Genomic DNA, 10,225 nt, shown 5'->3' on the forward strand with positions numbered 1-10,225 from the left:
TCTGGGAGAGAATTAAAAGCGAAAGTTGGCAAGGATGGAGAAGAGAAGGCTCCTTAAGGGGAGACCATAGAGGAGCTCCAGTGCCTAAAGGGGCTACAGGAAACCTGGAGAGGGGCTTTGGACAAGGGCCTGTAGGGACAGGCCAAGGGGAATGGCTTTAACCTGCCAGAGGGGAGACTGAGATGAGCTCTTAGGCAGAAGCTCTTCCCTGTGAGGGTGCTGAGGCGCTGGCACAGGGTGCCCAGAGAAGCTGTGGCTGCCCCATCCCTGGCAGTGTTCAAGGCCAGGTTGGACACAGGGGCTTGGAGCAAGCTGCTCTAGTGGAAGGGGTCCCTGCCTGTGGAAAGGAATTGGGCCTGGATGAGCTTTATGGTGCCAGATGAGTCCTCTGGTCTCTTGCTCCACCCTGCCCAGGTAAAGCTGTCTCTCACGCTCAGGCACAGCACTTTCCTACTGCACATTGTATTCATTTTGAAGCACAAGCTGAAGGCTGGCATCTCTCCATTTCTTCTCACTACAGATGCAGCAATCCTATCTTGTTAGGATCCATCTTTTCTGTGAGAGCACCAGGACTGAGAGATGTAATAAAGTTCATCTAGAGGCACAGAGGCTCAGCACACAGGAAGGGAAGAGGAAAGCACCATGTAACACTTGGGCAGCAGGGAGGAAGTCCTCTGTGCCCCTAAGTCTGGGCTTAGCATCTCAGGTCATCCACAGAAAAATATCTGGGGAAAAGACAAAGGTGAGGGCACAGGAAGCAGTTCTCAAGGAGAGGATGGGACTAACCTATAACCCCCTCCCTTTGGTATGCCAGTGGCACACACCAGCAACCCATGTACCCTGCCTTACATTCAGTAGTGAGGCTGCTGGTAGCACAGGCAGAACCTGTGTGACACCTGGGGAAGCTGGGAGCTCCTGTGCCACACAGGAGATATCCCTTGGGAAAACATGGGACAACAAGGGCATGAATGAGAGGGGCTACAGTATGAGCTATGCCAACAGGTCAGCAGTTAGCCTTCGTTTGTTTCTTGTGCTGCTAAAATCTAATGTAAATTGGAAGCGAACACTCAGTGACAGTAGCTTCTCCAGTTGCTTGGCTCTCGAAGTGCTGACCAACGAGAGCTGGCCAGTATTAAGGACTTTCAAGGTGATGGATGGTCTTTCAAAGCATCACCAGATGGAGTTGAACAGTGTGCTGCACAGGTCAGGAGCACAACAGTCATCCCCCAGCAGCCCAAGCAGTCAGAGAATTCCCTGTACCAAGCAACTGGGCATTGCATGGGTTAATGCACAGCATAAAGTGCTTCTGGTTTGCAGCAGGGTTGCTGGGATAGCCAGTGCTGAAATGATTATTACTCAAGATTCCTCCCAAGTCTATTTTCAGTTATGTTGTCCCCAGATCTGGGATGTTCTGAACTCTGGGGGGATCTGCAAACTACTTCAGTCTGACAGGGCTGTGCCCATTGTCACGGAGTGCCAGCGCCAGCATCAACACCACCCCACAAGCTCCCAGGGATGGGACAGGGCCAACAGCTCACTGCACAAGACAGGCCCAGGTCTCCTGAGGGTGTTGTGGACTGACTGCTGTCAGGTCCATAGGTAAGAGGCAGATCCAAAGTGAAGCTGGGAGGCCGGTCTGGAGGCCAGGATCAATGGGGTGCACGGCCAGGTCCAGCTGTACTCATCAGTACCCCTGTAGCTTAGCTTGGGCCAGGGCTGGGCTCAAGTGGAGCTCCTGGGCACACGTGCAGGGACCATGTGAGGCTGGTCAAGGCCAGCAAGGCCTGTTTAGTGTCCCCAGGGCCCCAAGACCCAGTGTGAGGAGTGCAGGAGACTTCTGGCAATGCCCTCAAAGAAAATGCATGGAGAAGAAGGAAGAACATGGGGCAGGTAACTGCCTGGGACCCCATGAGTATGGGAAGATGAAGTAGCAAACTTCCCATAGCACGTTTTGATAGAGGCATGGTCAGGAGAGATTGAGTTTGCGCTTGTTACATACATAAGGAGTCAGTTGGGCTGCATTACACAGAGTCAGTATTTGCCTGGTCACCCAGTGGTGATTCAGCCCTGAGGGGAGAGAGGGACACTGAATTCAAACTAACCCTGAGCTCCCTTTGACACAGTTATTCCCATTGGTTGTTAAACTGAAATGTAGGGTGGGAAAGCACATCAAGAGAACAGCTAGGCAAAGGATGAAGCATCTAGTCATACAGGAGGCCACGTAGGTCTTTGATGACCGGTAGTAACTAATTCTTGCAGTTGTTCAAGAACAAGATGGAAAAAAGTCATGTTGCTATTTAGCTTTATGCTGGAGTCGTTCGTCTGGCTTCGTAGCTGGGGCTCCTCCTCTCTCATCTTGGTTATCCCTCTGTGTTCAGGAACAGTGAAGTGACAAGTGCCAGGCAAGGAATGGTAACTGCATGGACATTACCCTGCTGAACAGCAGTGGGATAAGGTATTCACTGACTGGACATAATGAAAACTGGTCAGAACTATTGCAAAGTTCATCGGTTTGCATGCATTAATTCAAGCCACTGACACACACATTTTGGACATCCTGCTCACATGGTTTGCATTAAAGCATTATGAAATCCCAAATTCTAGTGCCAGATGGTTTTGGGTTACTTTGCTTGTGTGAAGGGGTTTAATTTGGGTGCACGGAAAATGTAAAATATTCTGCTAATAGCTTTAGCAGGACTGCACAATCTGCATTTGCTTTATCCATCAACAGTGCTGTCTGCCTTCTGCACATTATATTCCAAGTCATGATAAAACTTCATTCCTGACTTCCCAGGAGAGACTACGCTCTGTGAAGTGCTTAAAGGGGTTGACATGAAAGGAAATATTCCTAAAGACCCACAATGCTGAGAAACCACACGGTGAATAAAAATAGCCCTCTCTTTCCAAGTACATGCCCCCTAAGAATGCGTTGAGCCTGGGCCTGAATGCGAAGTGAGAAAGGAGGGAATGGGTAAAGGTCAAGCATACAGCTGTTGCTCCTGCCAGGAGGCATTTTGCTTGCTTTACTTGGTGAGCTGAATGAGCCTTTTAGCTCCTGTTAACAGGGACGACATATTTCAGATGATCTTGGTGCAACAGATGAGCACCAGTATAAATACGGAGCTGAAATAAGATCTGCTGGAATTCACACATCCTGTTCTGCGTGGCATGGGCACGGCAAAGCAGCCCTTGCACTGAGTGTCACCCCCCTGGACCACTGTCACAGCACGTACCACGGGGCTCCTGCCCTCCCATTAGGCAAATATAGAACAACTTCCCTGAGCCAGTCACACTCCCAAGTGCAAAACGCTGGCCTGGTTAAACCAGCAGCTTTCTAGGATCTAGGACTAAAATAAGCTGGATTGTGTTTTAGGAGAAGCCTTTAAAGTTACTTGTTTAACTGGTGTGGTTTTAGTTTCTTTGAACCTGCTGTAGGTGGGGATGCCAGTGACTCGCTGGGGGACAGCCTTGCTTTCAGTATCCTCTTTGCTTATTTCCAGGAGCAGCACAGGTAAGGCCATGACACATGAACAGTGATCTTGCTCTCAGAGACAGAAAGGGAGAGGCTGGTTTGGGCGGAGGGATTCCCCTGGCTCTGCTCAACACTCCCTGCAGTTTCACTCCCACATTTTCCACAAGTATTGTTTTCCTGCAATGTAAAGAGAGGCATTAAACAGGAAAAAAAACCAAACCCAAACCAGGAAATTCAGGTTTCATTTTGACAAGCGCAGTATTGCCAAGGAGTCGATGTCTTTGCAGCTGGACAACCACTGACTTGCATTACATTTGATCAGTCCCCAGGTTCTCCGGAACAATGACTTGGGACTCATTTTTCTATCAAGGTACCCTTTAAAAAGGAAGTGAAACAAAGCCAAACACAGGAGTTTTGCAAGCTGCCATCGAGACCTGTGAGCTCCATGGGAGGTCTACGCACACCAGTGGTCAGTTACATCAATCTAGAGGCATCATGGCTCTGTGAGCACGGATCTCTCTTACGTGGTCTCAGGTGAGCTCCCTCAGCTGTATTGCTTAGCAATGCAACCGAGAGTAGATGCTGATGTCAGCTCAGCCTGGACTCAGGTGAGGTGGGGAGGAGTAGGAATACTATCAACAAGTGTGTCAGGCACCAAGGAGGTGCTGTGATCCTGCTGAGCTCAGCATCACACCCAGTGCTCAGAAAGGCTGACTGTGATGGATTGAGTCATACCCTTGGAGCTGAGTGTGTGCCACCTGGCTTACACAACTCCTCTCCAAGCTATGTGGTGGGGTAAACTGCAGAGAGGGCTTCTCAGACTTAGTGAGTCAGCAGACTTTAGATATAACGGTAAGATGGAGAAGCACGTGAAGCAAATAGAAAGCTTATCGGTGCCTTTAGATACTGGCAATGCATCTAAATGGGTTTTTTAGGCGCTGTATTAGTAGGTCACACGTGTCGGAGTGTTATACTCTTTAAAACCTTGTTCTTCGGCCTGTGCTGTATCGATGATACACTTTCTGTAAAGACAGAAAATTCCCTGTCTTCCTCTGTCTTCTCTCCCACTGGCTCCCCTATCTATCTCAAGGCCATCCAAAGAGGGACAGAGCACCATGTAGTACTTACCAGTGTTTTCCTCTGGAAGACTCTGTGGTGGCTTGCTTGTGACTCTCCCAAATTCTCACCATTTCACACATTTCAAGATGAATGTCTTCCCCACCTGGTTAGACTCATACTCAGTTTACATTGGGACCACTGAATAAAACCAAATCAATTCTCAAGGATGAGAACAAGTGGCTTAGACGAAGTTCCTATGACCTCTTTTCTGAAAACCCCAGTGGGCTTCAGGGTTAGGACTTGCCTACAGCTATTGTCATTCCTCACTTCCAAGTGTCTCAAAGATAGAATCCTTAAAAATGAAGCACATACACTTAGTCACCCTCTGTGAAAAGTTTAGTTTACGTGCCCTGCCTGGTATCACACAAGCACAGACAGGATTCAGTTACCCAGGACAATGCTCAGTTCTCTGAGCCATGAAGTTGTCCTCTCCCTCTCCTGCAGTCTCCTGTCTCCTTGTGCATCTCCCAGCTTTTCCAACAAGGTAAACGTTCCATTAGCACACAATCCAGATTCACTCCAGGGAAGTGGAGTAAATTCACTCACAGCATTGAATTATCTCACTAAAGGCTGCCCACAAGATTCCTACATTAAGGCTATATAAGTAAGTCTAACCCCAGCATGTCCCAGTGCCTGGTCTGCAACCTTCTGCATGTATCCTAGTAACTGCATTTGTCTTCTGGATTACTTTTGTCTAGAAATTCACATGCACCATCCACATTCTGCAGTTACTGTTTCTAGCTCAGGTATATGGGCCTAAGTAATCAACAATTATATTCATTAATAACTAAGGGACTGGCACTTCCCTGTCTTAGCAGAAGAAGGTTTCATTTCATTAAGTGAAAATTTCATGAAAGAGCTCATTCAGACCTTCTCTTTATACATGTACAGGGGGAAGAGTGTGTCCACCAGCTGAGGAATGATGAGCTGTGTGATGAACATGCCTCCTGGCTCTTCCTTCAAACTGAAAACCTGTCCAGGCTTGCTGGAATCATCACCTTTAGGGAGCAGAGATTCTCAACACCACACAGGAACAGTCTGGCTATCAGTGTGGTATTGCTAAGAGACTGCAGCCATCACGACCATCTCCAGCACAACTTGCAGGTGTAAGTTACAGTCAGCAACACACTGGAGGTCCTGCATTTCAGGTCTCTCTTTCAACCCAAGTGCATGGAGTTTTTAATTACTCCTGTAGGCTGGCAGGAGTTTCAGGGCCACAAACCTGTTTGTCAAGTTGACTGATGAACAATTTGTTTCTGAACGTTCCAGTGTCAACGTTAGTCACTGTGTGAAGAGTTTGTAATAATGGAAGGATCAGGAAACACCCAAGGGCATTCCCAACTCAAAATATGAAACACATTCTTGATGCACTTTCCATTTGCTATCACTTTTATCACTTTCCCCACTTTGAAACTGACTGAGAGCTGCTTCCTGGAGATGCTCATGACCCCAGCAGATGATGTGCTTCATCCTGGTGAACACCAAAGACAAAAACACGGTCATTTCTGGAAACTGTCTTCCTTCTTCAAAGGCAGAAATCAGTTAATTCTATTTATTCCTTGGTTTTCAGGGGTATCTCACTTCCCTCTTAATTTCACGTACAACTTCCTTTTTCCTATCTTCTGCTAAGCACCAGTATTGTGCCATTTTCAAGCTCACATGGATGAAACATCCTTTTAGATGACTTGTTTCATTAGTATGAGCAACCTTGGAGATGGATGTTTATGACACACTTATGACTAGGCGTTCAGTTGCTTGAATCTTAAAGGAAGAATTCTTTAAAGAAGACTTTAATATGAAGTGTGCCTATTAAAACTGGTGATGCTACTAATAATCTGAGGCTGAGTTTTTGCACATTTAATTACCATAAAATGATATTATCAAATAGGACGCCAGTGAGGAAAACCAAACCATACCTTTGAGCAAACTCAGGCTTTTTACTCCATTTTCTTGAATCATGAATGCTGTAAACAAGTACCATTTCCGCATCATTCTCTTCGATGACTCTATCTACTTTTATAGGGTTTCTATAAATTATGAAAGAGTCATCCATTGCATATGCCACCAACCAGCAACTGAAGATGTCTGCAGTTCTGGAGCCCATATGCACAGTTTGATCTAATTTACCAAATACCTCAGTGATGCTTAAATCACTCACATAGCTGACTGTGAATCTCCTTTTGGAGTATAAATAAACACTTTATCCCACCCCTCTGTATCTGACACTGAAGCTTTGCTGACAGCTCTCTTAAAAATGACATTATAGGTGATGTGTTCCTGCTTTTTGCTGGTCTAGTGAAGTCCTCTTAAAAGAGCTAGGAGCAAAATACCAGACAAATCAAATTCCCAGGGCTTTCACACAGATCCTGTTTTCTACCCAAGAGACTATACTTCAGCAGTGATCCTGCTGTGATCTTCTGTAGATGTGTTTGGGAGACGGTTTAGTGCTAGACTTGGCAGCTCTGGGTTAGTGGTTGGAGTCGATCTTTTCCACCCTTAGGTCTTTTCCAATCAAAATGGAATATTTTGATTGGAATTCCAACATAACTCCATTCCCAAGGTGATGTAAAGTTGGGCTAATAATTGCGAACCACGGGGAAAAAAAAACGCTATTGCTCATGTAGTAGGGTATGAAATTCAACCAGCTGTTCTGAAAGACTTGGATGTATTCTGTCTCCTCCATCAGTCTTCATTTAAGACTAAGATCTTCAAAGAACTGCTATTTTGTATTAAGAAGACATCTAGTACTTAAGCCCTCCTTCAGGCAGACTTGTTCCTGGCTGTCTTCCAAATGGGTGTCCCTTGTTACTGGGCACTATTTTCTTTCCCTTGCCATCAGTGAGCTCTCCTTGAGCAGTAGACCAGATGGTGACTCCTTATTTCTGTTCCTTATAATGCAGCTTCATCAAGCTACAGGACATGCAAGAAGGAACATCTTTCCTTTTACTTGTTCGTTTCTGCCAGTTTGGAATATAACAGCGCTTAATCCTGTTATTTTAATAACAGTATTTTTCCCCTACAAGCCATGTAAGCCACTTTTCTGAAGGAAAGGACAAGTGCCACTGCGCTGTGATGGCACTGACAAAAGCAAGACAGGAGTTTTGTTACGGATCACAACTTCTCTGTGCTACCTGGAACAAGACTTTTCACACTTTGTGTCACTCTGGAGTCATACAAAACGTGTAAGTGGTTTTCCAGCCACACCAGAGAGACCATATGGGAACAAAAAGCATCAGGGAAACAAAATCTCACTGCATACAATATTACAATTCCAGTGTTGGGTGTGCATACAATGGAAGCTGGTGAGATACGCCTGTGAGAATCCAGGACTGTCCTTCTCAATGGGGTATGCTAACACAGCCCCTGTCTAAATACATATGTATTAAGGTAAACCATATGTTCTAGAAAGAGCTATTCCCAGATTCCCTACAAGATTTTATGAATAATCCATTATAAAGGCTGGAAAACAGAAGAAACTTACTTAATTATACAGAGCAGATCACACCTATTGTGAATACTGAACTATGAATTTCTATATAACCATATGTGCTCACAAGTAAATCCCTTTCTGAAACTTAGGGAGCTATCTACAAGACAGATTTGACACATTAGTGAGAAGAAGGCGAGGATAGTTCCTTCCTAAGTAAACACCTGGCTTAAACCAGTGAACTGCCCTCACAGGAAATGAAAACAGCACTGACCACAGTGCAGAAGTAGCACAGAGCACAGGCTGAGCTGAGCCTTTGTGAGGGGCTGGATTACAAGGGTGGGTTTAAGTCAGCATTACATCAGAATGGACGGTGCAGGGGCATTTGCCTGTGCTTTAACAGCCAGCAAACCCCAGGACCTCTGTATGGTTTTGCAATGTCTGTTTGTATTTCCAGGACTGAAATCCTTACAACAACTTGGGAATATCCCAACAGGAGAAGAGCAGAACCTGACCATATGCGTTGAGAAGTGGAAGACGCGTCATGGCTTTAGGATGCTGTCACTTACTAAAAGCTTGCATTGAAGCTGGTGATTGTTTGTGTTTGGTTGAAGCACACAATTAGATCTGTAAATTTAGCTTCGTTGTTACAAACAGCTGGAAGATGCTATTATTATACCATCCTCAGGGGAATATGGTTTCATTTCTATCTACTTCATATGGAATTCCCATGAAAAAGAGTGGAAGTCAGGACAGCTTACAGGAATTTTTATCTATAAATCTTCTCCTTTACAACTGCAAACACACCATGTTTGATCCCCACAGGATCTGGGCTTTTTCTGACCTTTAACATTGCCTCACCTGTGCTATTGCTCTAACTTATGACATAATTAAAGCAAGTCTATTCACTCAGCCCTGCAGAACATCTGAAATACACATCTTCATCACAACTCTTCATTCTGATACTTCTGCTCTGATGCTTTTTACTACCTTCAAGCCAAGCACCTTTTTATGACCTTTTACTCATCCTCAGCTTGTAGTTCCTCATGCGGTTAAAGTGACACATGCCTTTTTTTAGCACATAAAAACATTCTAGGAACTACAGAAGTGTTTGTTGCCTCTGTTGGTCTGATTGTTTGCATCTGTTCCTTGGTTGAAATTACCATGGAATTCCATTATCCTACGGCTGCTGATAATGTTTATATTTCTTAGCTAATCTCTGCCTTGACTGTGAGTTATTCCCACTGCTCCTTCCTGACAAGCACACTCCTTAGCTTTGCTTTGCAAGCTTGAAGGGAACATCCTTTTTAATAATCTTTTGCTTCTCAAAAGAGTGCTTGTGATAAATGTGTTTGTGCTTCTACTAAATATTTAATGAAGCTGAAAGGATGCTGCCATTTCAATAAGAGGTGGGATAACTTCACTTAGTGCTCTCTCATACATGCTCTGCACTATTTCAGGTAAAACACCACACTGGAAAAAAAAAACAATAAAGCAGATAAATCTCGGTAATATTAATGCAATTCTTTCCCCCATGTCTATCTATCCACATAGAATTTATGTCTGAGAGGAATGTGACTATAATATTTTCCATTAAATTATCATGCTGCATCTTTCTTGGCAGAGACTGTGATAAGGTGAAACAACTCAGTTGCTTGTTTGACAGATTATTACAGTAATAACAGAAAGGGGGAAAAAATCTTACTCATGATTTTAGTACTGGGATATGGGGGGGGGGAGAAGTTTTAATCCCTTTTGCTTTGGCAGGTTGCAAACAGGACACCAGATGGATATGTTTAATAAATAAACACTGTAGTCTCCAATCTACCTACAGCCAAGTCCTTACTCAGCCTCCTCTTACTGAAATCACTTGGAGTCCAGTCAAGTGCAGATAAAGAGCTTGTTTCATTTTTGGATCCAACCTGAGTATTGCTGCATCTAAACCAGGTTAGGAACCCGATGTTGGGGTAAGGTGGGAGTGTGAAAGCACCACTAAGCCTTGCTTTTGTACTTCTCCTCCAGGCTCTATCTGTCTTGCAGTCAAGTCAAGCTACAACAGTCTGTTATCTCTATTTACACTTGCCTTTTGAAAACTCAGAGAAGCTGTTCGAGCATCTGGGTACCCCTGGGCTGCTGCTGTACTCTTGACATGCTGGTTTTCCCCTAGGAATCTCTTTCTTTCCCAGAGCTGCCTGGAATAGCCATGT

The sequence above is a fragment of the Pezoporus occidentalis genome, unplaced genomic scaffold (genome assembly GCF_034315485.1).
Source record: "Pezoporus occidentalis ecotype Australia unplaced genomic scaffold, CSIRO_AGI_Poc_V1 ctg106, whole genome shotgun sequence".
Lineage (NCBI taxonomy): Eukaryota > Metazoa > Chordata > Aves > Psittaciformes > Psittacidae > Pezoporus > Pezoporus occidentalis.